At 47.8% G+C, this 26,741-nt stretch overlaps 1 protein-coding gene and 1 long non-coding RNA gene across 2 annotated transcripts in view; one reads left to right on the top strand and one right to left on the bottom strand.

Annotated features, from left to right (window-relative positions):
* The window catches only part of LOC139273549 (zinc finger protein 850-like), a 700,279-nt gene that overhangs the window by 547,668 nt on the left and 125,870 nt on the right, over positions 1-26,741 (bottom strand). The window lies entirely within an intron of this gene.
* Positions 6,859-26,541, top strand: LOC139273568 (uncharacterized). The gene is made up of 3 exons (XR_011595209.1): positions 6,859-7,866; positions 13,617-13,782; positions 25,594-26,541. It is a non-coding gene; the product is annotated as an uncharacterized lncRNA (long non-coding RNA).

The raw sequence follows: 26,741 nt of genomic DNA, 5'->3' as shown, positions 1-26,741 counted from the left end.
TTTTTGAAAGGCCTTCGATAAGGTACCCCATAATAGACTAATGAATAAGGTCAGACAATAGAGTGTCACGTGACAAGTGGCAAAATGGGATGCAAGCTGGCTGCAAGACAGAATGCAGAGAGTGGCAGTAAAGGGTAGCTATTCACAGTGGCAGATGGTGGGTAATGGTCTTCCACAAGGATCAGGGCTGGGACCACTGCTGTTCATATTAACTATTTAGACTTTGAAATCAAAAACACAATTTCTAAATTTGCGGATGGTACCAAATTTGCGGGGGGGGGGGGGGGGGGGAAGAGTGAATACTGAGAAATGCGACAAATTACAGGAGGACATTAATTAACTTGCAGAATGGGCAAATAATTGGCAAATGAAGTTCAACACATAAATGCGAGGCAGTACATTTTGGTAGGAAGAATAGGAAGGTCACTTATTACTTGGAAGGTGCAAGTCTGGGTGGGGTAGAGGAACAAAGGGATCTTGGAGTACAGATACACCAATCACTAAAAGTTGTGCCACAGGTTAGCAAGGCCATAAAAAAGCAAACCAAGCACTAGGCTTTATTTCTAGAGGGATAGAATTGAAAAGTAGGGCCGTTATGCTGAACCTGTATCAAACCTTGGTTAGACCATATTTGCAGAGTACTGCGTGCAGTTCTGGTCACCAGATTATAAAAAGGATATAGAGGCACTGGAGAGGACGCAGAGAAGATTTACAAGGACGATACAAGAAATGCGATATTAATATCAGGACAAGCATAAGAGGGAGAAGGGAGCAGAGGATTATGTTGTTAGATTTAGATGAGGAAAGACAGGAGGAGGTGCGAGTGGAGCATAAACGCTAGCACGGACTAGTTGTGCCGAAAGGCCTGTTTCTGTGCCGTACATCCTGTGTAAAGTCAGTTGTGAATAACCTTGTGCATTAATTTTCCAGTTTTATGCCATGAAAGAATCCACAGGTTAACAGGTTAATTATTTACATCAGTTTTTCTTACTAATGAATTGAATAGATTGGTCGATTGGTTTTACAATAGTCGTGATTACATGCTTTCATTTCATTTATCTTCTTATTTGAAGTCCATATGAATAATATTTACGTGTACTCTTGTCTGGTATAACATAAGAAATAGGAGCAGGAGTAGGCCATACGGCCCCTTGAGCCTGCTCCACCATTCAATATGATCATGGCTGATCTGATCATGGACTCGGGTCCACCTCCCTGCCCGTTCCCCATAACCCCTTATTCCCTTATCGTTTAAGGAACTGTCTATTTCTGTCTTAAATGTATTCAATATCCCAGCTTCCACAGCTCTCTGAGGCAGTGAGTTCAGGGTGTAAATGAGGGGATACATTTTTGCACAGCGAGTTATGGTGATCTGGAGTGCCCTGCCTGAAAGGGTGGTGGAAGCAGATTCAATAGAGAATTGGATAAATTGTTGACTAGGAGACATTCACAGGGCTCTGGAGTAAGAGCAGGGGAGTGAGACTAATGGGACAGCTCTTTCAAAGAGCCAGCACATGCACGATGGACCGAATGGCCTCCTCGTGTGCTGTGTTTTTCTACGATTCTAGGTGCTGACAGCAGAGTCGGGGCTCTGTTAAAATTAGAAGGATTAAAATGTGAATTTTAAAATAAATTCTTAGCTGGACCAACTGTTTTAACCTCACTTCATAATGGTGCAGTTGATACAAAGCTGAAGTGGAGTCAAACTCTCTCCTGGCCCATGGTCAATGGAAACTATTGATCTTCAACGTAACTCTGCACATCTCCCCTCGCCATCAATCTCAAACTGCTTTGCATCAACACAGTATGTGGCATGACTGTCCCAATCACACTGAGCCAGGACATACTGAGTTAAGTCATGCAGAATCAGCTGAACTATGAACAGAAGTACTGAGCTTTCTATACTTCAACAACATTAGATTCACAGTAAGATTCCTGCCCTCCTCCAGCTCACAAGATATCCTGAAATTTAAATAAAATGCAAAGTCAGGCAACACCAAGTTTCCTACTGGGAAGGAGAGCAGGGGAGTTCTCCCCAGTATCCTGGGTCAATATTTATCCTTCAACCAACATCACTAAAACAGATGAGCTGGTCATTGTCACATTGCTGTTTGTGGGATCCTGCTGTGCGCAAATTGGCTGCTGCCATTCCTACTTTACAACACTGACTACGCTTCAAAAGTACTTCATTGGCTGTAAAGCACTTTGGGATGTCCTGAGCTTGTGAAAAACACGATATAGTCTTTCTTTCTACGGGATTAACACACACCATTATTGCAGCATGACATGTCCTCTGTTAGAAACTGTCAGACACAAGTCAGCGACAGTGTGTGACTGAGATAGTCCTGATACAGCATCATTTCCTGTTGTTGCTGACTCCATCATTTCTTACCCATACTCCAGCTACGAGCAGATTCTTCACACTACAAGTCTAATTTAAGCACACACATACACACCTTACAATAGATGACAGCCCTCCTCACAAAAACAGAAGATCCCATGCACAGATTGTCTTTAACCCATGACTAAGATTACCCTCCATTATATTATGGGGATTATTTGCATCCCTCCTCCACCTCACCATTTCCCCTCCTCATCCCATCCCCCTTCCCCAATGTACATTGGGCCCATACGCTCCGGAGTTAAGAAGAAAGAGAGGTGTTCTCATTGAAACACAAGATTCTGAGGGAGATTGACAGGGTAGATGCTGAGAGGTTGTTTCCCCTGTCTGGAGAGTCTAGAACCAGGGGACATAGTCTCAGGATAAGCGGTCGGTCATTTAAGACCGAAATGAGGAGAAATTTCTTCGCTGAGAGGGATTTGAATCTTTGGAATTCTCTAACCCAAAAGGCTATGGATGCCGAGTCTCTGAGTATATTTAAGGCTGAGATTGATAGATTTTTGGACTCTGGGGGAAATCAAGGGATATGGGGATTGGGCGGGAAAGTAGAGTTAAGGTCAAAGATTAACCATGATCTTATTGAACGGGGGAGCAGGCTCGAATGGTAAAGGGGGGGGGGGTGACCCTGATAATAAAGGATGACAATAAAGAATAATAAAGAACCTAGTTTCCCCTTAATTGCATCTATGCTATTCTCCTCAACAACTCCATGCGGCAGCGAATTCCACATTCTCAACACTCTCTGGGTAAAGAAGTTATCCTCTTAAAACTGTGCCTTCATAGAGTGTGACAGGAGAGAGGTAATTGCACCAAGACTTGCCCCCAACTACTCCTGTCTATGTTTCCGTATTACCAATTTGTTTTTTTAAGACTCCGAAGGTAATGGGTTTAAGTCCTGCTCCAGAACCTTGAGCACAAAATCTAGGCTGACACACCAATGCAGTGCTGAGGGAGCACTGCACTGTCGGAGGTGCCGTCTTTCAGATAAACTCTTAAACCGAGCGCCCGTCTACCCCCTCAGGTGGATGTAAAAGATCTCATGGCACTATTTTGAAAAGCAGGGGAAGTTATCCACAATGCCCTGGCCAATATTTATCTCTCAACCAACATCAACAAATACATATTATTTGGTCGCTGTTTGTGGGAGCTTGCCGTGTGCAGATTGACGGCCATGTTTCCCACATTACAACCACAAGTACACTTCAAAAGTAGTTCCAGATCACAACAACTCGCTGTGTTTAAAAAAAAGTTTCATTTCACCCCACTTCTTTATTGAATTGGTGTCAACACTGAGCCACATGAGGAGATATTAAGACAGGTGACCAAAAGCTGCGAAAAGTGGTAGGTTTTAAGGAGCGCTTTAAAGGAGAGGGGTAGAGAGGCAGAGAGGCTTAGGGAGAGAATCCAGAGCTCAGGGTACAGGCAGCTGAAGGCACGGCTGCGTTTTGTTAATTTAAAAATTATACGTTATATCGTGCCCATTCCAAATAACAGACTTGGCAGGTACGTAATTAGGTGCATTTCCTTCCAATAGATTAAACATTCGATCTGTCCCCTCTGCAGCACATCCTGTACCCACTAGCCAGGACTGTGGCTCACTCACTAGGCAGCAGACCCTGTCATTGCAAACACAATTTCAATGAGTTTCCCCTCTGTAACGATCCACAACAAAATTAAACACGTTTTATATATAGTACAGACTGGAGCAAACACATAACCCTCCTCTCCTCTTCAATCTCCCCTCCCCTCATCCCAGCCCTCACCTCCCAACGCCTCCCTCATCCCAGCCCTCACCTCCCATCCCCCCCTTACCCCAGCTCTCACCTCCCATCCCCCCCTTACCCAAGCCCTCACCTCCCATCCCCCCCTTACCCCAGCCCTCACCTCCCATCCACCACTCATCCACCCCTTACCCCAGCCCCCACCTCCCATCCACCCCTGACCCCAGCCCCCACCTCCCATCCACCCCTTACCCCAGCCCTCACCCACCATCCCCCCCTTACCCCAGCCCTCATCCACCATCCCTCCCTTACCCCAGCCCTCACTCCAACCCTCATCCCCCATCCTAACCCTCCCATTCCCCCCAGTCCTCACACCCACCCCCCCTTACCCCAGCCCTCACTCCAACCCTCGTCCCCCCATCCTAACCCTCCAATTTCCCCCTCCTCCTCATCCCCCATTCCTCACCACCATCCCCCAGCCCTCGCCCCCCATCCCCCCTTACCCCAACCCTCACCTTCATCCCCCTTACCCCGGCCCTCACCCCCCATAGAAACATAGAAAATAGGTGCAGGAGTAGGCCATTCGGCCCTTCGAGCCTGCACCGCCATTCAATGAGTTCATGGCTGAACATGCAACTTCAGTACCCCATTCCTGCTTGCTCGCCATACCCCTTGATCCCCCCAGTAGTAAGGACTACATCTAACTCCTTTTTGAATATATTTAGTGAATTTGCCTCAACTACTTTCTGTGGTAGAGAATTCCACAGGTTCACCACTCTCTGGGTGAAGAAGTTTCTCCTCATCTCGGTCCTAAATGGCTTACCCCTTATCCTTAGACTGTGACCCCTGGACTTCCCCAACATTGGAAACATTCTTCCTGCATCTAACCTCTCTAAACCAGTCAGAATTTTAAACGTTTCTATGAGATCCCCTCTCATTCTTCTGAACTCCAGTAATACAAGCCCAGTTGATACAGTCTTTCTTGATATGTCAGTCCCGCCATCCCGGGAATCAGTCTGGTGAACCTTCGCTGCACTCCCTCAATAGCAAGAATGTCCTTCCTCAGATTAGGAGACCAAAACTGTTCACAATACTCCAGGTGTGGTCTCACCAAGGCCCTGTACAACTGTAGCAACACCTCCCTGCCCCTGTACTCAAATCCCCTTGCTATGAAGGCCAACATGCCATTTACTTTCTTAACCACCTGCTTTATCTGCATGCCAACCTTCAATGACTGATGTACCATGACACCCAGGTCTCATTGCACCTCCCCTTTTACTAATCTGTCACCATTCAGATAATAGTCTGTCTCTGTTTTTACCACCAAAGTGGATAACCTCACATTTATCCACATTATACTTTATCTGCCATACATTTGCCCACTCACCTAACCTATCCAAGTCATTCTGCAACCTCATAGCATCCTCCTCACAGCTCACACTGCCACCCAACTCAGTGTCATCTGCAAATTTGGAGAGACTACATTTAATCCCCTCATCTAAATCATTAATGTACAATGTAAACAGCTGGGGCCCCAGCACAGAACCTTGTGGTACCCCACTAGTCACTGCCTGCCATTCTGAAAAGTACCCATTTACTCCTACTCTTTGCTTCCTGTCTGCCAACCAGTTGTCAATCCATATCAGCACACTACCCCCAATCCCATGTACTTTAACTTTGCACATTAATCTCTTGTGTGGGACCTTGTCGAAAGCCTTCTGAAAGACCAAATACATCACATCAACTGGTTCTCCCTTGTCCACTCTACTGGAAACATCCTCAAAAAATTCCAGATTTGTCAAGCATGATTTCCCTTTCATAAATCCATGCTGACTTGGACATATGTCACCTCTTTCCAAATGCGCTGCTATGACATCCTTAATAATTGATTCCATCATTTTACCCACTACTGAGGTCAGGCTAACCGGTCTATAATTCCCTGTTTTCTCTCTCCCTCCTTTTTTAAAAAGTGAGGTTACATTGGCTACCCTCCACTCCATAGGAACTGATCCAGAGTCTATGGAATGTTGGAAATTGACTGTCAATGCATCCGCTATTTCCACCTCCTTAAGTACTCTGGGATGCAGTACATCAGGCCCTGAGGATTTATCGGCCTTCAATCCCATCAATTTTCCCAACACAATTTCCCGACTAATAAGGAATTCCCTCAGTTCCTCCTTCTTACTCGACCTTCTGACCCCTTTTATATCCGGAAGGTTGTTTATGTCCTCCTTAGTGAATACCGAACCAAAGTACTTGTTCAATTGGTCTGCCATTTCTTTGTTCCCAGTTATGACTTCCCCTGATTCTGACTGCAGGATACCTACGTTTGTCTTTACTAACCTTTTTCTCTTCACATATCTATATCCCCCCCACCCCCCGGAGCATAAAACCAGGCGACCGCTCCCACCGGCTCCAGCGCAGCGTCACTGGCGCCCGGCTCAAACACACTGCTCGACCTCCGAGTCCCACTGAGGCCCGGGCCCGCCCCGGAAACCCGCCTCCCTCACTCTGAGTGACAGGCACTCGGGCCAATCACCTTCCCCCGGGAGAGCCCAGCCCCGACAACCCACCTCCCTCACTCTAAGTGACAGGCGCTCTGGCCAATCCCCTTCTCCAGGACTGCCCCGCTCCGGAAACCCGCCTCCCACACTCTGAGTGACAGGCGCTCCTACCAATCCGCATCCCCGGAGAGCCCCGCACGGGGCCGCCCCTGAGGCGCTGAAGTGGGTTGAGCGAGGCTCGCGCTCGGAGCTTGGTGGTTGGGTTTAAATGTTGAATGTTTAACGGGCGGTGACCTTTGCCCCTGGGTCCCACTCCAGGACATTGTGACGTATTTACTGAGGCTCCCAGAGCTCGGGCCTTACACTAAACCTCCATCAGATAAAGGTCCTCCAGCAGCCTGTTCCCGCTGGGCCGGGCCGCGCAGCACTGCCCCCCAGTCAGCAAGGTCCACGGCGTGGGCCCTGGACACCGGCCGGGGACCATTTCCCAAAACACGGGAGCCTCTTATCAACAAGGGCCGGCATTGACCACCAGATCCAACACCGCCCCCAGTGCGCCAGTGCAGCCTTCGGCCGCCTGAGGAAAAGAGTGTTCAAAGACCAGGCCCTCAAACCTACCACCAGGCTCATGGTCTAAGGGCTGTAGTAATACCCGCCCTCCTGTATGGCTCAGAGACATGGACCATATACAGTAGACACCTCAAGTCGCTGGAGAATTACCACCAATGATGTCTCCGCAAGATCCTACAAATCCCCTGGGAGGACAGATGCACCAACGTTAGCGTCCTCGACCAGGCCAACATCCCCAGCATCAAAGAACTGACCACACTCGATCAGCTCCGCTGGGCAGGCCACATTGTCCGCATGCCCCAGACATGAGACTCCTAAAGCAAGCGCTCTACTCGGAACTCCGTCACGGCAAACAAGCCGAAGGAGGGCAGAGGAAACATTACAAGGACACCCTTGAAGCCTCCCTGATAAAGTGCAACATCTCCACCGACACCTGGGAGACCCTGGCCGAAGACCACTCGAGGTGGAGAAAGTGCATCCGGGAGGGCGTTGAGCTCTTCGAATCTCAACGCCGCGAGTGTGAAGAGGTCAGGCGCAAGCAGCGGAAGGAACATGTGGTAAATCAGTGCCACCCACCCCTTCCTCCGACGAATATCTGTCACACCTGTGACAGGGTCTGTGGCTCTCGTATTGGACTGTTCAACCACTAAAGAACTCATATTTTAGGAGGGTAAGTAAGTCTCCCTTGATTCCGAGGGACTGCCTATGAAAAAAAAGAGGGATTGGCGGGACAATAACAACAACTTGTCTTTATATTGCGCCTTTATCACAGTAAAAGGTCCACAGGCACTTCACAGGAGGGTCACAGATTGTTTTGTCTATTCCGGGGTGGATCTGCGATTGTCACCGAATCGGCCTCCCACAATATCTACAGAATCCCGGGAATACCCGCAATCTCCCCAACAATGGTCTTTATCATCATCGGCGGTCCCTGGAACCAGGATGACTTGCTTCCACATGGGTTTGCAGTTGTTTCAATGAAGGAGCCGATATTCCAGTCCTGAACTCCAATTGAAGGGTGGAAGATGCCTGTGCCTGGTTTGTTTTAATTTGTGATTGACAGAGCTCGGCCTTTATCCAGCGGCAAGGGTTAACCAGGACAGCAGGAGACCTGCTCTGCTGCAAGGATCTAGTGCGCACACAGTGTGGGCAGGCCCGTGCTGCCCCTGGGCCCTCGGCTCTTCTGGGCCCCGTACCCTCATTCACCGCACCCCCGCCACGATTTCTCACCGTTCCTCCACCACGATCTCTCACCGCTCATCCGCCCCGACCTTCCCGCTTCTCCGCTGTACCTGCACCCCGCCGATGTTCCTGCCCACGCACCAAACTGCGACCTGGGTTTTGATGATGTCATCCAGTCGCCCACCTTGAAGCTGTCGCACACTTGTAACAGTTCACTCTGGAAGCTGCAGTGGTATGCTCTTTTATCCTCCTGACCCATGGTGGCTTTTTTTTTTTCAAAAATATACTTTATTCATATAAAATTTTCACAATACATTGGAAAATAGTTCAATACCTTGCGGTCAGCAATTCCATACAATTCATTTAGATGCTGACAGCAATTCCATTCGATGCACTACCGTGCATTTCATTTCAGGGTACAGTTTAGTACAATCCGTAAATCACGTTACATGTAGTACTGTGCAAATAAGGGTATTACATGGAGCAGATAATAACAGGTTTACATTACATTCCAGGATACATTTCAATACCGATCACGAATCATGTTACATGTAGCACTATGCAGACGAAAGCAGTACACGGAACGGATGAGAATATGTCCTCTCGCAGGTCGGGATGACCCACAATGTTCCAGGACCCTCGCTGCTCTTTTATCCTCCCGACCTGCGGTGGTGTCCTCTCGCAGGTCAGGGTGGCCCACGATGAATGAATGCCCCGGTAATAGGTTGCCCTGATGGCGACGCTCAGATGTAATTATTTCTGTGGTGCCAACTTTAATATTCTCCTGAAAGTCCCACTACAATCCAGTTCCAGTTCCATTGAGGGTGTAAAAGAAAAAATAGTCACCCGTGGCTAACTAAAGAAGTAAAGGACGGTATCCAATTAAAAACAAGGGCATACAACGTGGCCAAAACAAGTGGGAGGACAGAAGATTGGGAAGCTTTTATAAACTAGCAAAGAATGTCTAAAAAATCATGAAGAAAGGGAAGATAGACTATGAAAGTAAACTAGCACAAAATATAAAAACGGATAGCAAGAGTTTCTATAGGTATATAAAAAGGAAAAGATGGCTAAAGTAAATGTTGGTCTCTCAGAGGATGAGAACGGGAATTAATAATGGGGATCATGGAGATGGCAGAAACTCTAAACAAATATTTTGTATTAGTTTTTATGGTAGAGGACACAAACAATATTCCAACAGTGGACAGTCGAGGGAATATAGGGGGGGAGGAACTGATCACAATCACTAAGAAGTAAGATAATGGGACTAAAGGCGGGTAAATCCCCTGGACCTGATGGCTTGCATCCTATGGTCTTAAGAGAAGTAACAGCAGGGATAGTAGATGCATTGGTTATAATTTCACAAAATTCCCTGGATTCTGGGAGGTCCCAGCCGATTGGAAAATGGTAAATGTAATGCCCCTATTTAAAAAGGAGACAGACAAAAAGCAGGAAACTAGACCAGTTAGCCTAACATCTGTGGTTGGGAGTCCATTATTAAAAAAGCAGTAGCAGGATATTTGGAAAAGTATAATTCGGTCAGGCAGAGTCAGCATGGATTTATGAAGGGGAAGTCATGTTTGACAAATTTGCTGGAATTCTTTGAGGATGTAACGAACATGGTGGAAAAAAGGGAACCAGTGGATGTGGTGTATTTGGACTTCCAGAAGGCATTTGACAAGGTGCCATATAAAAGATTACTGCGCAAGATAAAAGTTCACGGGGTTGAGGGTAATAGATTAGCATGGATAAAGGATTGGCTAACTAACAGAAAACAGAGTTGGGATAAATGGGTGTCGCTGGGACCCCAACTATTTACAATCTATATTAACAACTTGGAAGAAAGGACCGAGTGTAACATAGCCAAGTTTGCTGATGATGCAAAGATGGGATAAAAAGCAATGTGTGGTGAGGAGGACACAAAATACCTGCAAAACGACATAGATAGGCTAAGTGAGTGGGCAAAAATTTGGCAGATGGAGTATAATGTTGGAAAGTGTGAGGTCATGCACTTTGGCAAAAAAAATCAAAGAGCAAGTTAAAATTTTAATGGAGGAAAATTGCAAAGTGCTGCAGTACAGCAGGACCTGGGGTTATTTGTGCATGAAGCACAAAAGTTTAATATTCAGGTACAGCAAGTGATCAGGAAGGCCAATGGTATCATGGTCTTTATTGCAAAGGGGATGGAGTATAAAAGCAGGGAAGTCTTGCTACAGTTTTACAGGGTATTGGTGAGACCACACCTGGAATACTGCCTTGATTTCCGTATTTACAAAAGGATATACTTGCTTTGGAGGCAGTTTGGAGAAGGTTCACTAGGTTGATTCCGGAGATGAGGTTGTTGACTTTCGAGGAAAGGTTGAGTAGAATGGGCCTATACTCATTGGAATTCAGAAGAATGAGAGGTGATCTTATCGAAACGTATATGATTATGAGGGGGCTTGACAAGGTGGATGCAGAGAGGATGTTTCCACTGATAGGGGAGACTAGAACTTGGGGGCATAATCTTAGAATAAGGGGGCGCCCAAGTAAAACTGAGATGAGGAGAAATTTCTTCTCTCAGGGTTGTAAATCTGTGGAATTCGCTGCCTCAGAGAATTGTGGAAGCTGGGACATTGAATAAATTTAAGACAGCGGTAGACAGTTTCTTAACCGATAAGGGATTAAAGGGTTACGGGGAGCGGGCAGGAAAGTGGACCTGAGTCTATAATCAGATCAGCCATGATTGTATTAAATGGTGGAGCAGGCTCCAGGGGCCGTATGGCCTACTCATGCTCCTATTTCTTATGTTCTTATGTAAAAGGACGATGATAATCAGCTCTTGATGAATCATCTGACTCTGGCAGATATGGATGTGATCTTTAGGTTTGAGCTTCCCGTGTGCTAATCTTCTTCTTCTAATACCCTGTAAAAGGAGTTTACAAAAGTCATCACTGTAAGTACAGGATAGAACTTCAGAACATTCTCTCCTTCTTGTTCCTGTCCTGTGGGCCATGCAGCGCTGATACACCTGGGTAATCTGGGCCTGTCACTGATGATAAATCCCACAGCTCCCGTCCCACTGGACACACACGTGACAACCAATGGGCCCATGGTTTTCCTGCTGCCAGGCTCGGAACTCGGCCATCCTGTGAGGTTTGTGCCCTGCCCTGGTGCCATGCTCAATACGCGGCCATCCTGTGGGGTTTGTGTCCTCCCCTTGTGCCAGGCTCAATATACGGCCATCCTGTGGGGTCGGTGCCCTTCCCTGGTGCCAGGCTCAGTACACGGCCATCCTGTGGGGTGGGTGCCCTCCCCTGGTGCCAGGCTCGGTATACACCATCCTGTAGGGTGGGTGCCCTCCCCTGGTGCCAGACTCGGTACACGGCTATCCTGTGGGGTGGGTGCCCTCCACTGGTGCCAGGCTTGGTATACACCATCCTGTGGGGTGGGTGCCCTCCCCTGGTGCCAGACTCGGTACACGGTCATTCTGCGGGGTGGGTGCCCTCCCCTGGTGCCAGACTCGGTGCACGGCCAATCTGTGGGGTCTGTGTCCTCCCCGCCAGGCTACATGACGTCACACAGACTGCGTTGCCAGGTTACTGATGTCACACAGCTCACGTTGCTGGGGTTCTGATGTCACACACCCCTTCTTGCTGGGTTGATGACGTCACGCAGCTTGCGCTGCCGGATTGGTGATGTCACTGGCGCTGAGTGAGCGGCACCGCCTCCGACTGTGGGAGTGGGCGGGGGAAAAGGAAGATACTGGGCTGCGATTGGTGGACGGCCTGTCAATCAAGTCAATCAGCCAATTGCAGGGGCGGACAACGCCTCCCTGAGCGCGCCGTGAGGCGGCACTGCGCATGTCCAGGGAGCCCGGAGGCCGGCCGTTGGTGAAGTTAAACAAGATAGCGGAAAGTGAGCGGAGCTGAGTGTCCCGGGGGGAGAGGGGGCCGAGGGAGAGTGTCCCGGGGGGAGAGGGAGTCGAGGGAGAGTGTCCCGGGGGGTGAGGGAGAGTGTCCCGGGTTGTAGAGGGGGCCGAAGGAGAGTGTCCTGGGGGGAGAGGGGGCCCAGGGAAAGTGTCTCGGGGGGGAGCGGGGGCCGAGGGAGAGTGTCCCGGGGGGGAGAGAGGGCCGAGGGTGAGTGTCCCGGGGGGGAGAGGGGGCCGAGGGAGAGTGTCCCGGGGTAGAGAGGGGGCTGAGGGCGAGTGTCCTTGGAGACAGAGGGAGGGGGAGGCATGTGACACGGAATGGGGGGGGGAGAGAGACACTGGGTGGGAGAGAGAGAGAGATGGGGGAAGAGAGACAACGGAGGGTACGGGAGAGAGAGCGAGAGAACGGGGGCGGGTGGGTGGCAGATGTGAAGAGAGACATGGGGGGGGCGGGGGTAAGAGATATGGACACGCTCACACAGGCACACCCCCAGAATGACAGGGGAGGGAGGAGACTGACGTTTGCGGGGAGTGGGGAGGTCCGACAGGCGAGGGGGACAGAGTTGTGAGGGGGAGGGGGGAAGCGTTCCTGGGAAAGCTGAGGGACTTCGATAACCGTCCCCCTATCCCTCTCTTCTCCCTCTCCTCTCCCTCACCCCCATTCTTTTTCCCCTCCCCTGCTCCTACCCACCTCCTTGTCCCTACGCCCCCCGTCCCCGGGGGCCCAGTGAGATCAGACAATGTGTAACCCGGGGGGCCCAGTGAGATCAGACATTGTGTAACCCGGGGGCCCAGTGAGATCAGACAGTGTGTAACCCGGGGGCCCAGTGAGATCAGACAGTGTGTAACCCGGGGGCCCAGTGAGATCAGACAGTGTGTAACCCCGGGGCCCAGTGAGATCAGACAGTGTGTAACCCGGGGGCCCAGTGAGATCAGACAGTGTGTAACCCGGAGGCCCGGTGAGATCAGACAGTGTGTAACCCGGGGGCCCAGTGAGATCAGACAGTGTGTAACCCGGGGGCCCAGTGAGATCAGACAGTGTGTAACCCGGGGGCCCGGTGAGATCAGACAGTGTGTAACCCGGGGGCCTGGTGAGATCAGACAGTGTGTAACCTGGGAGCCCAGTGAGATCAGTTAGTGTGTAACTTGGGGAGAATTCTGGTGATTTTCTCTAAGTCCAGACGGGTCGGACAGGGATCTGAGGAAAAGGATAAAATCAAACAGAAATACTGAACAGATATGTTTCTGAAACATTGGAAAAACAATTTACACTACATTCCACTTCACAACATTAATATTCTTCTAATTTTCTGCCCTGCCATAATTAGATCTCCCGGTGAATGGCGGAGTGATTGAGAAAGTTCCACAGCTGGAAGGAAACAGGGATTGTGGACTGAGAAACAACAGCAGGTGAACCAGCGCACGATTGTGAGAGCACCAACCAGTGAACCCCTTCCAATTGAAAGTGCTTCAATAGATCGACTGGGGAGAAAGGTAAGAGAAAGTGCCATTTACTCAGATACACACCGGTCCTGTAGACAGTACACACAGGTTACAAGGTAAGGCAGGAAATGAGACTTGGAGAGTCTGACCACCGAGCACAATTATCCAGCATGAGGCCGTGAAGTGAGATCACTTTCTGTCTCTAAACACAGTCTCAGTGAATCTTGTGTGTGTTTTAGAGTAAAGGGCTTTGATCTAAGTGGTGACTCCAGTTTGAGGCAGAGCCCAGCAGATGGACCGGTCTCTGTACATTAGGTGCGGCTACACTCACACCGACACCATCAGATCTCAATGTTCAAATATTTCCCATCTGGTGAGAAAGCCAATGGAAAGATTGAAGCGGAAGCACAGAGACAGTTCACTGATCACGATGCACAGACCCATCTGAAAGGCCAGCACGGCCTATCGTCCATAGAATCATTTATTCGTTCATGAACATTTAGAATTATAGGAACATATATTGATAACTACTAATATCGAAGCATTTCTGATTAATTGATCACTAGAGATATGTAGCATTCTAATATACTGAAACACAGATATGGAGAGTTGCAGTTTATTGATTGGCGTCGTACTTGTTCCCGAGATGAGCTTTTGAACCCATATTCCCTCAATCACCGAGTACACTTACTTCCACCTCCATAATATCGCCGGTCTCTACTTCTTCCTCAGCTCATCTGTTCAAACTCTCATCCATGCCTCTGTTACCGCTACATTGGATTATTCCAATGCTCTTCTGATCGGCCTCACACTCTCCGCAAACTTAAGCTCATCAAAAACACTCCTGCTCGTAATCCTTACTCAAGAACACAAGAAATAGCAGCAGGCGTAGGCCATACAACCCCTCCCGTCTACTCCACAATTCAGTAAGATCTCTATTCGATAGAGAATTTCAAAGATTCACAACTTTAGTGAAGAAATATCTCCTCATCTCAGTCTTAAATGGGCGATCTCTTCTAATACTAGGATCCCTACTTCGAGACTATCCAGACCTTGAATATTCGACGAAGAATTTTAAGTTTCAATGATATCACCTTCCATTCTAATAAACTCCAGAGAATATAGGCCTATTCTAATCAATCTGTCCTCAGCCCTCGCATCCCAACTTGTACCAATTTCCGTTCATCCATCACCCCTGAGCTCGCTGAACTACATTGGCTCCTGCTCCATCAATGCCTCAATTTCAAAATTCTTATCATTGTTTTGAAATCAGTCCAGGATCTTGCCCCTCCCTATTGCTGTAATCTCCTCCAGCCCTACAACCCTCAGAGATCTTTGCATTCCTTCAATTCTGGCCTCTTGAGCAGCCCCAATTTTCATCCCTCCAATATTGGTGGCCGTACCTTCAGCTGCCGAGGCTATAAGCTCTGGAATTTACTCCCTAAATCTCTCGATCTTTATAATATTCCTTAATACCTACTCTTTTGAACAAGCTTTTAGTCACCTGTGCTAATATTTCCTTATGTGACTGGGTGTCAAATTTTGTTTGATAAAGTTCCTGTGAAGTGCCTTGGGACATTTTACTATGTTTAAGGCACGTTATAAATACAATTTGTTGCTGATAACTGAAGATATTTTGAATTGTAATGACTCTGGGGTACAGTTTCCTCTGGCACTGACTCTCACTGGGGTACAGTTTCCTCTGGCACTGACTCTCACTGGGGTACAGTTTCCTCTGGCACTGACTTTCACTGGGATACAGTTACCTCTGGCACTGACTCTCACTGGGATACAGTTCCCTCTGGCACTGACTCTCTGGGGTACAGTTTCCACTGGCACTCTGGGGTACCGTTTCCTCTGACACTGTCTGACTGGGGTACAGTTTCTTCTGGGACTGATTCTCACTGGTGTACAGTTTGCTCTGGCACTGATTCTCACTGGGGTACAGTTTCCTCTAGCACTAGCTCTCACTGGGTTACAGGTTCCTCTGGCACTGACTCTCACTGGGGTACAGTTTCCTCTGGCACTAGCTCTCACTGGGGTACAGTTTCCTCTGACACTAGCTCTCACTGGGTTACAGCTTCCTCTGGCATTGGCTCTCACTGGGGTACAGTTTCCTTTGGCACTAGCTCTCACTGGGTTACAGTTTCCTCTGGCACTGTCTCAATGGGGCACAGTTTGATCTGGCACTGATTCTCACTGGGGTACAGTTTCCTTTGGCACTAGCTCTCACTGGGTTACAGTTTCCTCTGGCACTGTCTCAATGGGGCACAGTTTGATCTGGCACTGATTCTCACTGTGGTACAGTTTTCTCTGGCACTAGCTCTCACTGGGGTACAGTTTGCTCTGACACTGACTCTCACTGGGGTACAGTTTGCTCTGACACTGACTCTCACTGGGGTACAGTTTCCTCTTGCACTGATTCTCATGGGTAAAATTTCCTCTGGCACTAGCTCTCACTAGGGTACAGTTTCCTTTGGCACTGACTCTCACTAGGGTACAGTTTCCTTTGGCACTGACCCTCACTGGGGTACAGTTTCCTCTGGCATTGACTCTCACTGGGGTACAGTTTCCTCTGACACAGATTTACTGTGTATCTAATTCGTGCTGCCCCTGCCCCGGGAGTGCTTGATGGGACAGTTTAGAGGGAGCTTTAACCTGAAACTGATCAGGAGCTGCGGGTGGAAAGTTTTCAGTGCAGTGACAGATCGTACTGCTGCTGAATTTTAATTGATAAGCTGCCAGCAGCGCAGTTGGGAAGGACACTGAAGTTTGCCCTGCAGCAGTGTGGAGGGAACTTTACTCTGTATCAAATCATACTCTACCTAGTCTGTGGGAATTTAGTGTGAATTTGAAAGCAATTGCTAGGGTAGATAGAGAGAAATTGATTCTGCTGTGGTGGTTGTCTAGGACGAGGGGACATAATCATAAAATCAGAGCCAGGTCATTCAGGAGAGATGTTCGGAAACACTTCTTCACTCAATGGATGGTTGAAGTGTAGAACTTCCCACAATAAACAATCGATGCTCGCCCATTGAATAATTCTGGGCCAGTTGTGATTTCTGCCCAATGACCCGTTGCTTGTTCCCTTGGATTGGATCTTTATTTATTCCCTATGGGTTCATTTCAGTTTCACTACTGGACCCACCACTCAAAGCACTTTGTCTAATCTGCCCCTTGGAATGAGCAGACTCCTCCCTCATCTTCCACACTGCACCAGCTCTCCTCCTCTTTCTCCCTTGGTTGTGTTCCACACTCTGGGCCTTGGGGCTTTCCCTGGAGATTCTCAGTATGAACAGGGGAAGTGTGTTGAGACAGGATGTCCCAGCTCTCCACCTTTAAAGGGACAAGGAGAGGATCCGCTGGGCTGAATGGCCCTGCTTTATGACATCACTGCAGTGCCTAGCAACCAACCTCCCTGAGCCCTGCTCGTTATGGGCTGGCAGTGTCTGATGGGACAGTGTAGAGAGAGAAAGACTTGGATTTATTTGCCGCATTTCACGACCACCGGACCTCTCAAAGCACTTTACAGCCAATGAAGTACTTGGGATTGTCGTCACTGTTGTAATAAGGGAGATTTACTCTGTATCTAACCCCGTGCTCTACCTGCCCTGGAGTGTTTGATGGGATAATGTAGAGGGAGCTTTACTCTGTATCTAACCCCGTGCTGTACCTGCCCTCGGAGTGTTTGATGGGACAGTGTAGAGGGAGCTTTACTCTGCATCTAACCCCGTGCTGTACCTGCCCTGGGAGTGTTTGATGGGACAGTGTAGAGGGAGCTTTACTCTGTATCTAACCCATGCTGCACCTGCCCCGGGAGTGTTTGATGGGACAGTGTAGAGTGAGCTTTACGCTGTATCTAACCCCGTGCTGTTCCTGCCCTGGGAGTGTTTGATGGGATAATGTCGACTGAGATTTACTGTGTACAGAACCTGTGCTCACCTAGCAAGTTGAGAAGAGGATGCAAATAATCTACAAAGGGATATAGATAGGCTAAGTGAGTGGGCAAAACTTTGGCAGATGGAGTATAATGTGGGAAAATGTGAGCTTATCCACTTTGGTAGGAGAAATAAAAAAGCAAATTACTATTTAAATGGGGAGAGATTACAAAATGCCATGTACAGCGGGATCTGGGGGTCCTTGTACAGGACACACAAAAATTTAGCATGCAGTTACTGCAATTAGTTAGGAAGGCAAATGGAATGTTGGCCTTTATTGCAAGGGAGATGGAGTATAAAAGTAGGGAAATCCTGCTGCAACTGTATATAGCATTGGTAAGACCACACCTGGAGTACTGCGCACAGTTTTGGTCTCCTTATTTAAGGAAGGATACACTTGCACTGGAGGCAGTTCAGAGTAGGTTCATGAGGTTGATTGCTGAGATGAAAGTTTGAGCAGGTTGGGCCTATACTCCTTGGGGTTTAGAAGACTTGGAGGTGATCTTTTTGAAAGGTATAAGATTCTGAGGGGGCTTGATGGGTAGATGCAGGGAGGATGTTTCCCTCCATGGGGGAATTTAGAACTAGGGGGCGTAGTTTCAGAATAAGGGATCGCTCATTTAAAACCAAAATCAGTAGGCATTTCTTCTGAGGGTTCTGAATCTTTGGAATTTGCTACCTCAGAGCTGTGGCGGCTGGGTCATTGAATATATTTACGGTGGAGATCGACAGATTTTTCAATGATAAGGGAGTCAAGGATTATGGGGCGCAGGCGGGGAAGTGGAGTTGAGGCCTGGATCTGATCAGCCGTGATCTTATTGAATGGCGGAGCAGGTTCGAGGGACCAAATGATCTACTCCTGCTCCTATTTCTTATGTTCCATATGCTGCCCTGGGAGTGTTTGATGGGACAGTGTAGAGGGAGATTTGATCTGTATCTAACCCATGCTGTACCTGCCCTGGGAGTGTTTGATGGGACAATGTACAGGGAGCTTTATGCTGCATCCAACCCATGCTGTACCTGACCTTGGAGTCTCTGATAGGACAGTGTAGGTGGAGGTTTACTCTGTATCTAATCCATGCTGCACTTGTCCTGGGAGTGTTTCCTTAGACAGTGTACATAGGAACATACGGCCCCTGGAGCCTGCTCCGCCATTCAATAAGATCATGGCTGATCTGATCATGGACTCCGCTCCACTTCCAGGCTCGCCCCCCATAACCCCTTATCATTTAAAAAATTGTCTATTTCTGTCTTAAATTTACTCAATGTGCTAGCTTCCACAGCTCTCTGAGGCAGCTAATTCCACAGATTTACAACCCTCTGAGAAAATAAATTTCTCCTCATCTCTGTTTTAAATGGGCGGCCCCTTATTCTAAGATCATGACCTCTAGTTCTAGTCTCCCCCATCAGTGCAAACATTCTCTCTGCATCCACCTTGTCGAGTCCCATCATAATCTTATACGTTTCGATAAGATCGCCTCTCATTCTTCTGAATTCCAATGCGTAGAGGCCCAACCTACTCAACCTTTCCTCATAAGTAAGCCCCCTCATCCCCGGAATCCACCTAGTGAACTTCTCTGAACTGTCTCCAAAACAAGTATATCCTTTCGTAAATATGGAAACTAAAACTGCACACAGTATTCCAGGTGTGGCCTCACCAAAACCTTGAATAGCTGTAGCAAGACTTCCCTGCTTTTATACTCCATCCCCTTTGCAATAAAGGCCAAGATACCATTGGCCTTCCTGATCACTTGCTGTACCTGAATACTATCCTTTTGTGTTTCATGCACAAGTACCCCCAGGTCCCGCTGTACTGCGGCACTTAGCAATCTTTCTCCATTTAAATAATAACTTGCTCTTTGATTTTTTTTTTCTGCCAAAGTGCATGACCTCACACTTTCTAACATGATATCCATCTGCCAAATTTTTGCCCACTCACTTAGCCTGTCTATATCCTTCTGCAGATTTTTTGTGTCCTCCTCACACATTGCTTTTTCTCCCATCTTTGTATCGTCAGCAAACTTGGCTACGTTACACTCGATCCCTTCTTCCAAGTCATTGATAAAGATTGTAAATAGTTGGGGACCCAGCACTGATCCTTGCAGCATCCACTAGTTACTGGTTGCCAACCAGAGAATGAACCATTTATCTGGACACTCTGTTAGTTAGCCAATCCTCTATCCATGCTAATATATTACCCCCAATACTGTGAACTTTTATCTTGTGCAGTAACCTTTTATGTGGCACCTTGACAAATGCCTTCTTAAAGTCCAAATACCCCACATCCACTGGTTCCCCTTTATCCACCCTGTTCGTTACATCCTCAAAGAATTCCAGCAAATTTGTCAAAATGACTTCCCCTTCATAAATCCATGCTGATTCTACCTGGCTGAATTTTGCTTTTGCAAATGTCCTGCTACTGCTTCTTTAATAATGGACTCCAACATTTTCCCAACCACAGACGTTAGGCTAACTGGTCTATAGTTTCCTGATTTTTGTCTGCCTCCTTTTTTAAATAGGGGCGTTACATTTGCAGTTTTCCAATCTGCTGGGACCTCCCCAGAATCCAGGGCATTTTGGTAAATTACAACTAATGCATCCACTATCCCTGTTGATACTTCTCTTAAGACCCTAGGATGCAAGCCATCAGGTCCAGGGGATTTATCTGCCTTTCGTTCCATTAACCTCCTTAGTGATTGTGATTGTGTTAAGTTCCTCCCCCCCATATAGCCCTTGACTATCCACTGTTGGAATATTGTTAGTGTCCTCTAACGTAAAGACTGATACAAAATATTTGTTTAGAGTTTCTGCCGTCTCCATGTCCTCGTTACTAATTCCCCGGTCTCATCCTCTGAGACCAACATTTACTTTAGCCACTCTTGTTTCCTTTTTATATACCGATAGAAACTCTTGCTATTTGTTTTTATATTTCGTGCTAGTTTACTTTCATAGTCTATCTTCCCTCTCTTAATCATTGTTTTAGTCATTGTTTGCTGGCTTTTAAAAGCTTCCCAGTCTTCTGTCCTCCCAGTAGTTTTGGCCACTTTGTATGCCCTTGTTTTTAATTGGATACCATCCTTTATTTCTTTAGTTAGCAATGATGGCTATCTTTTCTCTCTCACCCTTTCCTCCTCACTGGAATATATTTTTCTTGAGAGCTGTGAAATATCTCCTTAAATGTACACCAGTGTTCATCAACCATCCTGCACTTTAATCTATTTTCCCAGTCCACTTTACCCAACTCTGCCCTCATACCTTCATAGTCTCCTTTATTTAAGCTTAGTACGCTGGTTAGTGATCCAACTTTCTCACCCTGCATCTGAATTTGAAATTCAATCATGCTGTGATCACTCATTCCGAGGGGATCCTTTACTAGGAGATTGTTTATTAATCCTGTCTCATTACACAGGACAAGATCTAAGATAGCCTTCCCCCTGGTTGGTTCCGTTACATATTTTTCAAGGAACCCGGCCCTTATGCGCTCTATGAACTCTTCTTCAAGGCTACCCTGACCAATTTGATTTGTCCAATCAATATGGAGGTTAAAATCACCCATGATTATTGCTGTTCCCTTTTTACAAGCCCCCCCTATTTCCTGGTTTACGCTCCAACCAACAGAGTTGCTACTGTTAGGAAGCTTATAGACTACACCCACCAGTGACTTTTCCCCTTATTCCTTATCTCCACCCAAACTGTTTCAACATTCTTATCATTTGAGCCAATATCGTTTTTCACTATTGCAGTGATTCCATCCTTTATCAATAGAGTTACCTCACCTCCTTTTCCTTTCTGTCTGTCCTTTCAGATTGTCAAGTACCGCTGAATATTTAATTCCCAGTCCTGGTCTCTTTGCAACCACGTCTCTGTAATGGCTATCAGATCATACCCATTTGTATCTATTTCTGCCGTCAGCTCATCTATTTTGTTACAAATGCTACGTGCATTGAGACAAAGAGCCTTTAAGTTTGTTTTTTTACCCTTATTTCCTGCTTGTTTCCTCTCTCCTTCAAATTCACTTTCTTTATTTTTGCTTTCTAATTCCAGCTTTACTCCCCTCCCTACTGAATCTATTGTCAGGTTCCCATCCCCCTGCCAAGCTAGTTTAAACCCTCCCCAACAACACGAGCAAACCCCCCCGCCCCATGAGGATATTGGTCCCAGCTCTGTTGAGGTGCAACCCGTCTGGTTTGTACAGGTCCCACCTCTCCCAGAAGCGGTCTCAGTGTATCAGGAATCTAAAGCCCTCCCGCACCATCTCTCCAGCCACACATTCATCTGCTCTATCCTCCTATTTCTCTACTCACTAGCTCGTGGCACCAGGAGTAATCCGGAGATTACTACCTTTTGAGGTCCTGCTTTTTAATCCCTCTCCTAGCTCCCTAAACTCTGCCTGCGGGAGAGGGGTGGGAGCAGAAACAGAGAGTATGGAATTGAACACAGCGAGAGTTAGCGCCTTAAGGGAAGGGGCAGATGGGAGGAAGGGGTACCAGTGAGTGTAGAACTGAACCCAGCCAGAGTCAGCACCTTCAGGGGAGGAGAGGGAGGGGAACCAGTGAGTGTGGAACTGAACCCAGCCAGAGTCAGCACCTTCACGGGAGAGGAACCAGTGAGTGTAGAACTGAACCCAGCCAGAGTCAGCACCTTCACGGGAGGGGAACCAGTGGGTGTCGAAGTGAACCCAGCCAGAGTCAGCACCTTCAGGGAGGAGAGGGAGGGGAACCAGTCAGTGTAGAACTGAACCCAGCCAGAGTCAGCACCTTCAGGGAGGAGAGGGAGGGGAACCAGTCAGTGTAGAACTGAACCCAGCCAGATTCAGCACCTTCAAGGGAGGAGAGGGAGGGGAACCAGTCAGTGTAGAACTGAACCCAGCCAGAGTCAGCACCTTCAGGGAGGAGAGGGAGGGGAACCAGTCAGTGTAGAACTGAACCCAGTCAGTGTCAGCTTCTTTTAGGAGAGGGAGGGAAACCAGTGAAAGCAGAACTGAAACCAGATAGAGTCAGCACCTTCAGGGGAGGAGAGGAGAGGAGAGGGGAGGCAGTTCATAGAAGATTCACGAGGTGGATTCCAGAGATGAGGGGGTTCTTATGAGGAAATGTTGAGGAGGTTGGCGGCAATATATTAGCATGGAAAGAGGATTGGCTAACTAACAGAAAACAGAGAGACGGGATAAATGGTTAATTCTCGGTTTGGCAATCAGTAACTAGTGGGTTGCCGCAGGGATCAGTGCTGGGACCCCAACTATTTACAATCTATATTAACGACTTGGAAGAAGGGACAGACTGTAACGTAGCCAAGTTTTCTGACGATACAAAGATGGGTGGAAAAGCAGTGTGAGAGAACACACGAAATCTGCACAAGGACAGACAGACTAACTGAGTGACCAAAAATTTGTCAGATGGAGTATAATGTTGGAAAGTGCGAGGTCACGCACTTTGGTAGAAAAAAATCAAAGAGCAAGTTATTATTTAAATGGAGAAAGATTGCAAAGTGCCGCATTACAGTGGGACCTGGGGGTACTTGTGCATGAAACACAAAAGAATGGTATGCAGGTTCAGCAAGTGATCAGGAAGGCCAATGGAATCTTGCCCTTTATTGCAAAGGGGATGGAGTATAAAAGCTGGGAAGTTTTGCTACAGCTATATAGTGGTATTGGTGAGGCCACGCCTGGAATACTGCGTGCAGTTTTGGTTTCCATCTTTACGAAAGGATATACTTGCTTTGGAGGCAGTTCAGAGAAGATTCACTAGGTTGATTCCGGGGATTATGACGTGACTTATGAGGTAAGGTTGAGTAGGTTGGGCCTCCACTTTTTGGAATTCAGAAGAATGAGATGTTATCTTATCGAAACCTAAAAGATTACGAGAGGGCTTGACAAGGTGGATGCAGAGAGGATGTTTCCACTGATGGGGGAGACTAGAACTAGAGGCCATGATCTTAGAATAAGGGGCCGCCCATTTAAAACAGAGATGAGGAGGAATTTCTTCTCTCAGGGTTGTGAATCTGTGGAATTTGCTGCCTCAGAGAGCTGTGGAAGCTGGGACATTGAATAAATTTAAGACAGAAATAGACAGTTTTTTAAACGATAAGGGGTTATGGGAAGCGGGCGAGAAAGTAGAGCTGAGTCCATGATGGGATCAGCCATGATCTTATTGAATGGCAGAGCAGGCTCGAGGGGCCGTACGGCCTACTCCTGTTCCTATTTCTTATGTTCTTCCCTGCCCGCTCCCTATAATCCCTTATCCCCTTATCGTTTAGAAACTGAGCCATTGTGAGGAGGGCCCAGTGACCCTGCTGGAAAATGCACGTGTGAGGCCTCAGGTGAGGACAGTGGAATAGCCTGTGACATTCACTGTCGAGGTTCATACATGGATATTGGGCACATGGGTCACATATTGGAGAGAAACTGATGTGTACAACTGAACCCATCCAGAGTCGGCACCTTCAGGGGAGGGAGAGGGAGGGGAACCAGTGAGTGTAGAACTGAACCCAGCCAGAGTCCACTCCCTTAGAAGAAGGAAGTGTACCAGTGAGTGTATTTCTTAGCCCAGCCAGAATTGGTGGTGAAAACTGGGAGCGGAGGAGAAACAGTCTAGAAATGTGTGATAGGTTTGGATTTCAACAAAGCAGGAGGGAAAATGTGTTGGACAGGGATTTGCAGCTTTGGAAGAACAAGAGAGGAAAGAATGTTCCATGTAAACTAGGGGCCAAGTTTCGACTGACCCATAGAACGGCGCACCTCCGAGAGTTCCGCCGACTTTCTAGAAGGAAAAGCGCGCCTAGTACTTGCCTCGGGATTCTCCACGATGATCAGGCCTGCTTTGGACTGGGCGCAGCGCAGCAGAAGCAGTAGGGGGCGGAGCTACAGCCCTGTGCCGAAGAGTGCCGGCTGCTGCGCACGCAGTAGCTCCTGGCCCTCCCAGCGCGTCGTGGCTCCGGGCGACCCTACCCCCGGCCGAGTGGCCCAGCCCAGGCCAAGTGGCCTGCCTGCCTCACCGTCCCTCGCCTCGCCGCTGCCCAACCTCGGGCCTCGCCTCACCGCACCTCACCTCGCCTCACAGTCCCTCGCCTCGCTGCTGCTCGACCTCGGGCCTCGCCTCGCCGCCACTGCTCTTGCCTCAAGACCTACTCGACGGCCCGCCCAAACACCACCTCTGCGATGGGGCCACCCGACCAGCTCTTCGCTGGGCCCCCCCTCCCACCTCCTCGGCGGTGGGCACGTCCGAATCCTTCACCGGCGACGGGCCCCGCCCGAACTCTTCCCCTTGAAAATGTCATCAGTCAGGCAGGCACGGCTGAGTGTGTGGCTGTGTGCTGCTGGAGGGCTCCCGGTCCTCCCGAACAGATAGGTGTTGCAGTAGGTGAGGTAGGAACTTTAAATTTTTTATTTATTGCTTTTTTAATTTATTTTTTAATTTTTATTATTTATTGATTGATTTATTGATCATGTATTATTGATGATGGTTCTTTAATTTTAAGTGAAGTGTTTAATGCTTTGTAAAATCCTCCAACTTCCCTCAAACTTTCCTTGCCCCCCTTCCCCCCCTCCAATTTCTTGCTACCTGCGCCTGATTTCTAAAGTGTCCACAAGGTTTTTCTGAGTGTACCAAAGTGGACACTTACTCAGGCCCAAATTAGTTTGGAGTAACTTTTCGATGTCTAAACTTGCTTAAATGGCCAAAACAGGCATAAGTGGCTGGTAACGCCCCTTTTGGGGAAAAAAACTGAACTAAAAAGAAACTGAACTAACTGACTGAAACTGGAGCAAACTAAATGTGGAGAATTGCAATTTCTAGGATACTCCAAAAAAAACTAGTTGCTCCAAGAAAATAGGAGCAACTCCTGTTGAAACTAGGCCCCTAGATGTGCCTATTCTGAATTTCTGTCTTGCACTGACAGTGATGAGTTTTATTATCTCCTTTTACAGCGTATTCGAAGGGGAGATTTTCAGACAGGAAACACAAACCAAACATCGCATCAAGATCTCACGGAGCAGGACTTGAATATCATCGGCCTTTGAAAGTGGAAGGAGAAATGTTTGTCTGTTCTGTCTGTGGGAAAAGATTTCAAATATCAGTGTGACTGGAAAAGCACCGAGACACACACCCGAGTGAGTGTTCCAGTGCACTGCCTGTGGAAAGAGTTACACAACCTAAAAAAAATCGCACCATTCACAGCGTGGAGAAACTGTAAATGTGTTGCGTGCGTGGGCGAGGCTTCAACTGATCATCCAACCATGGAGAGTCACAAGGATACCCCCACCATGGAGAAACTGTGGGAATGTGGTGACTGTAGGAAGGTATTCAGATCACCATCTGAGCTGGAAATTCATCGACGCAGTCACACTGGGGAGAGGCCGTTCACATGCCCCGTGTGTGGGAAGGGATTCACTCAGTCATCCAACCTGCTGACACACCAGCGAGTTCACACTGGGGAGAGGCCGTTCACCTGCTCTGAGTGGAGGAAGGGATTCACTACATCATCGCACCTGCTGACACCAGCGAGTTCACCCTCCTGACACACCAACGCGTTCACACCGGGGAGCAGCCATTCACCTGCTCTGATTGTGGGAAGGGATTCGTTCGGTCATCCCACCTGCTGAGACACCAGCGAGTTCACAAGTGCCTGCAGAGGTTGGAATCTGCTGTTATTGCTGCTGTTAATCACATCCCGACTGAACCATGTTCATTCTGACAGTTGGGGTTTGTTTCTGCTGATGTTAATAACCCTATAACTGGACTGGACTTTAATATTCTGGATATATTGCTGATTGTGTTCTTGGGGCTGCAGTGTCCATGTGTGTTATCTTTCCCCTTAATTCAGCGACTCACAACAGAAATTCAGTCTGCAATAAAATTATGATCTTTTACTTTAATTCTAAAATGATCTTTGGTACAAAATCTAAAATAGTGTGTGAAAGTTTCCACTGAATACAATCTCCAATTAGAAAGAGCTTGCTGACAATTCTTACTGACTTGCACATTACACACAGTGGCCCCTCCATTATCCACCAGAAAGAAGGAGAATGGGAATTGGTGGGGAATCAGTGTCTCCAAATGTTGCCCCTCCCCTCTG

Source organism: Pristiophorus japonicus, chromosome 9 (genome assembly GCF_044704955.1).
Source record: "Pristiophorus japonicus isolate sPriJap1 chromosome 9, sPriJap1.hap1, whole genome shotgun sequence".
Lineage (NCBI taxonomy): Eukaryota > Metazoa > Chordata > Chondrichthyes > Pristiophoridae > Pristiophorus > Pristiophorus japonicus.
The sequence above is the reverse complement of the archived record's forward strand: the minus strand, read 5'-3'. Positions and strand labels throughout refer to the sequence as shown.